The sequence below is a fragment of the Muntiacus reevesi genome, chromosome 10, assembly GCF_963930625.1.
Source record: "Muntiacus reevesi chromosome 10, mMunRee1.1, whole genome shotgun sequence".
Taxonomy (NCBI): domain Eukaryota; kingdom Metazoa; phylum Chordata; class Mammalia; order Artiodactyla; family Cervidae; genus Muntiacus; species Muntiacus reevesi.
In genome coordinates, this window is record NC_089258.1 from 35,902,786 (window position 1) to 35,909,080 (window position 6,295).

A 6,295-nucleotide genomic window follows, 5' to 3' on the forward strand; every position below is an offset into this window, starting at 1 on the left:
TTGGCTAAAAGCTCAACATTCAGAAAACTAAGATCATGGCATCTGAACCCATCACTTCATGGCAAATAGATGGGGAAAACAATGGAAACAGTGGCTGACTTTATTCTTCTGGGCTCCAAAATCACTGCAGATGGTGACTGCAGCCATGAAATTAAAAGACACTTACTCCTTGGAAGGAAAATTATGACCAACCTGGACAGCATATTAAATAGCAGAGACATTATTTTGTCAACAAAGGTCCATCTAGTCAAGGCTATGGTTTTTCCAGTAGTCATGTATGGATGTGAGAGTTGGACTATAAAGAAAGTTGAGTGCCGAAGAATTGATGCTTTTGAACTGTGGTGTTGGAGAAGATTCTTGAGAGTCCCTTGGACTGCATGGAGATCCAACCAGTCTGTCCTAAAGGAGATCAGTCCTGGGTGTTCATTGGAAGGACTGATGTTGAAGCTGAAACTCCAACATGTTGGCCACTTGGTGTGAAGAGCTGACTCATTGGAAAAGACCCTGATGCTGGGAAAGATTGGAAGTGGGAGGAGAAGGAGACCACAGAAGATGAGATGGTTGGATGGCATCACCAACTCAATGGACATGAGTTTGGGTAAACTCCAAGAGCTGGTGATGGACAGGGAGGCCTGGCATGCTACAGTCCATGGGGTCGCAAAGAGTCGGACACAACTGAGTGACTGAACTGAACTGAACTGAAGAGAAGCATGAAATGATAACACTTATCTCATAGACTATTGAAAGGATAGAGTCAGTTCTCACATATAAAATTCTTTATTTCAGAACTTAACAGCAAGCACTCAAATATTAGCTTCCATTGTTATCATGATTAGCATCATCTTTCTTCTTTTTCAACTAATTTTATTGGTGTATAATTGATTTACAATGCTGTGTTAGATTCCACTCTATAGCAATCAATCAATTATCCATATATCCACTCTTATTAAGATTCTTTTCCAATAAAAATCATTACAGAGTTTTGAGTAGAGTTCTCTGTGCTAGACAGTAGGTTCTCATTAGATATCTGTTTTAAATACATGTATTGTAGTGTGTGTATGGCAGTTTATCATAACCAGAACATGGGAACAACCTAAATGTCCCTCAGTGGATGAATGGATAAAGAAGCCGTGGTACATACATACAGTGGAACATTGCCTTTATTCTTATCAATTAAATCTTTTCTGCTGTCCCATGAGCCTCTGGAGCCAGAGAAAGATGTGCAGTGAAATAGCATCCCTATGGACTTCTCGGGCCTTCAAGGAAAATGAACGCTTCCCACCCTCAGTGCCATCAATTAGTAACATTTCCTATGGAAATCAACTCTCCCAAAGAGAGAGCAGTATTTAATTTCAAGCGCAAGAAAAGAGCAGGAAACAAAGATTAGTCACAGCTTTAAAATGTTCAGATGCCAGTGGTGTTATTATCTCAGTAGCCAGGTACCCAGTGCTTCCACAGCTATTTAGCATTATGGATGTTGCTGACAGGCTTCGCAGCAGAGCTCTCACTCACCGGGGTACAACCAGGGTATTAACCAAGACTCTATTTAAACAACATGCTCTTCTCATGCCTAAATGGAAGGGCTTTCACTTTCAGGGCTCAGTGGTTGCTTAACATGGAACGGCTGGTTTTTAGCTGCTCATAAGTCTCTGCTAGGAGATGCCCCAAGAAGGTGTAAGTTCCCCTTCCCTACACAGCAGCTGCAGCTAAGTCACTTCAGTCGTGTCCGACTCTGTGTGACCCCATAGACGGCAGCCCACCAGGCTCTTCCGTCGCTGGGATTCTCCAGGCAAGAGTGCTGGAGTGGGCTGCGCTTCCCTAACACACTGGGGTGCTAAGTTCTATCAGCTGGAACAGAGTCAGATTTCTCTTGGTTGGTTTCTCCTTTCATTTAGCAGCATTTTGTCACCAAACAAGCTCAGTGTCTCACTTACCTCATATCCTTCTATTTACAAGGTAGAAATTGGGAACCGGGACTGTGTGTGTCTCCTTTTTTAATCTGATTATAAACAAAAATCATACTGTGTCAGAAACTTCAAGCAACATAGAAATTGGCCCATGAAAGTGTAAAATTTCTTAGCCAACCATATACCCTAATCTCAACAAGTTCATAACCCCAAACATTGTATAACGTATAACCGTCCACGTTTTTTACTATGAATTGACCATTGCAACTAGATGGGGTGGGAGGAAGCTGCCGTATTCAGAGGGATTGTATAAAGGTCATTCTTTGGGGAATATGTAAGTAAGAAAATAGGAGCCCCTAGTATGACTACAAGAGTTTGGGAGGAAACGTTTAAATGTATAAAGAGGCCACTATCCTGAAGGTGGAGGATGGGCTGGAAGAGGGCTGGAGGAAGGAAAGGAAGTGATGCTGAAGCCAGGAAGCCATGCTTGTCTCAATTCCAGCCTCTCTGCTCAATGAAAACACTATAACTCTTTAGCAACATGAACCCAACACAAGAAAAGACTTGGATGTGAGTTGATTCTTGGAGATAGAGACAAAAGGATTGAATTTTGCGCCCCAGGTTCAAATGGGGTAGGATGGAAGCAGCATGATATGTAGAAACAGGTAGAAACATGAGGGGGAAAGTGCTTGAAACTTGCAGAAACCATGAGGAAGGTTTTTAAATATTAAGATACAAAATTTAGATGTGGGCCAAGAGTAGCTGTGCTTCAAGAATCGAAGCTCTGCAAATAAGATCATTGTACCATTTTTCTAGATTCCATATACATGCGCATTCAGTGGGATGTTTGTTCGCCCTTTAGTGAGAACTTACCGTGTAGCACAGGAAACTTCACTCAGTGCTCTCTGGTGACCTCAATGGAAAGGAAATCGGAAACCGGGGGATGTATGTATACATATCGCCGATTCACTTTGCTGTAGAGTTAAAAGCTAACACAACATTGTAAGGCAAGTATATGCCAATAAAACTTATTAAAAATTAATAAACACATGTAAATCCATGGCTGATTCATGTCAATGTATGGCAAAAACCACTACAATATTGTTAAGTAATTAGCCTCCAACTAATAAAAATAAATTAAAAAAAATAAATCTAGGCTAAAAAAAGAATCAATGTTATCAACTGCTGATATTCTATATTATTACCCATGTTTATATATATTATATATATACATATATTATATATGTATATATATACATATGCACACATACATACAAAGGTATATAGTGTTGCAACTTGCTTTTTCATTCAGAAATAAATTGTGACATTGATTCATTGTATTTCAAAAATATTTAGCGATAGCCTGCAATGAGTCAGGCCCTATGCTACAGACACTGGAAAACTGCCGTGAAGCATCTTACCATATCTATACTGTGAGATCTATATCATTCTTTTTGATGACCACATCAAATTCCTCAGAGAAAAGCTCTGTTTTGTTCTATTTCATTTTGATAACGTCCTCTAGTGATAGATATGGAGGTTATTTTTAGTCTGAGATATTATACACAGTGATCCAATGTACTGATATGTTTGTGAAAATATTTACATGCAAATATTTTTGGAGGTGTCTTTCTTAAGGATGATTGGAGAAGTCAAGGCGCATGCATATTTTAATCAGTATAAATCAGTAGTGCCTGATTCACTCCAAAAGCTAATGTCATTGGAATTTACCCTATAGAATCTCAAAGAACCAAAGACTATTGTGGAAGTAAGATGCTTGTTAGATCCTGTCAAGAATCCTGATGGTGGTTAACACTGATCGTATTCCTGCTGTGTACCAGCTTTGGGGCTTCTCGGTTGGCACAGTGGTGTAGAATCTACTTCCCAGCTCAAGAAACGCAAGAGACATGGGTTCAATCCATGGGTCAGGAAGATCGCCTGAAGAAGGAAATAGCAACCCGCTCCAGTATTCTTGCTTTGAAAATCCCATGGACAGAGAAGCCTCACGGGCTACAGCCCATGGGGTCGCAGAGAGTCAGACACAACTGACAGTCTGAGCACATGTGCACGAGATCTTGCTTCGTGTCTTTCAGACCTTGGGTCTGTTACACGTGAAATAAGGAGGCTCAGAGAAGTAAAAGTGACTTGTCCGAAGATACTTGGCTCCTGAATGGCACAGGCAGGATCTGAGCGCTTTGCTCTCATTCTCCAAAGCCCACTCTTCTTCCAGCTGTATATAAGGGTTTGCCAGACACGAGTATTTTGTGAGGTGTTCCACTAGGAAAAACTGCTTAATTAATGAAAGGGTTCAGTGGCTAAACAATTTTGGGAAACATTTTAGATAGTCTGTACGTTTTTTGAAAATTTGCAGTATTTGTGATCTGGCTTACAGCATCCTCTGTGTTCCCAGAGAAGTCAACAAGTTAAGGAGTGCGTGTAGGATGGATGGTCTGGGGGGAGGATACAATAAATAGTAAAGGATAAACTGTAGGAATGATTTTGGTGAATTTCTCAGGAAAGATTAAAAAAAAATCAAGTATACACCAAAAGAAAAGAATTAGAAATGAGAGTAAGAAGAGGGTGTAACTAATGTTTTACATGTGTCTCCTCTTTTAAACATAAACTAAAAGATAATATGGTCCTTAATTTAAATGTACAGAAACTAAGGATTTGCGAAGTTAAAAGACTTGTCCAGTTCTAGTTAGCTGATAGGTTACAGAGTCAGGATTTCTGCCTGGGTATATTTGACCCTACAGCCCTGTTCTTTAGTTGCTAACTCATGTTGACTGTTTGCAGCCCCATAGATTGCAGCATGCCAGGCTTTCCTGCCTTTTACCATCTCCCTGAGTTTGTTCAAACTTGTGTTCATTGAGTGGGTGATGCCATCCAACCATCGCATCCTCTGTCACCCACTTCTCCTTTTGCTGTCAATCTTTCCCATCATCAGGGTCTTTTCCAGTGAATTGGCTCTTTGCATCAGGTGGCCAAAGTATTGGAGTTTCAGCATCAGTCCTTCCATTGAATATTCAGGTGATATCCTTTAAGACTGATTTGATCTCCTTGCAGTCCAAGAGAGTGTCAAAAGTCTTCTCCAGTATTACAATTAGAAAGGATCAATTCTTTGGCACTCAGCCTTCTTTATGGTCCAACTCTCACATCCATACATGACTACTGGAAAAACCATAGCTTTGACTATACAGACCCTTGTCAGCAAAGTGATGTCTCTGCTTTTTAATGCACTGTCTAGGTTTGTCATGGGATTCCCTGGTGGCTCAGATGGTAAAGAATCTGCCTGCAGTGTAGGAGACCCAGGTTCAGTCCCTAGATTGATGGCAGCAGTTACCATCCACAGTGATTTTGGAGCCCAAGAAAATAAAATCTGTCACTGTTTCCACCTTTTCCCCATCTATTTTCCATGAAATACCTAGGTATATTTTACCTTACAGCTATAGAATTCTATAATTCTAAGACTTTTCCCTCAAAACTCATAGGGGAATCCCAATGGTGCTAGGATAGAGTACCAAAACTCAGTGAGCCAAGGGTGGGATGGGGATGGGGTGGGCCACAAGGGGAACTTAGAGAGACATGAAGTAGCCACGACTGATCCCCCAGTAAATCAGCCCGCTTCACCATCTGCCAGAAAGAAACTCTCTCTTCCCATCAGTCAGAAGGAAACTCTCTCTTCCCCCAGGATGAGTTAATTCTGAAAATCAAAAGCCTTATAGAGAACATGTTGGAGACTTCCAATTAGGCTTCCTTGAACTCTGCCTTTGAAATCCTCTTGTCCCTTCTTTTATCTTCCTATTTTTATTATTTTGCTTTTTAAATTTTAATTGGAGGATGATTGGTTTATAATGTTGCATTCGTTTCTGCCATATAGTGAAGTAAATCAGCCATGAGCATACACATATCCACTCCCTCCTGAGCCTCTCTCCCCCATCCCAGCTTCCCAGCCCTCCCGGTCATCACAGAGCACTGGGCTGATCTCCTGTGTTATCCAGCAGCTTCCCACGCACTATCTAGTCTGCACATGGTAGTGTATATATGTCCATGCTACCGTTTCAGTTCATCTTACTCTCTCCTTCCCCCACGGTGTCCATGTGTTCATTCTCTACATCTCTATTCCTGCCCTGCAAATAGGCTCATCAGTACCATTTTTCCTAGATTACATATATATGCATTAATATATGAAACTTTTCTCTTTCTGACTCACTTCACTCTGTATAACAGACTCTAAGTCCATCCACCTCAGTTCAGCTGACTCAAATCCATTCCTTTTTAATGGCTGAGTAGTATTCCATTTCATATATATACCAAAACTTCTGTATCCATCATCTGTCGATGGATATTTAGGTTGCTTCCATGTTCTAGCTATTGTAAATAAGGCT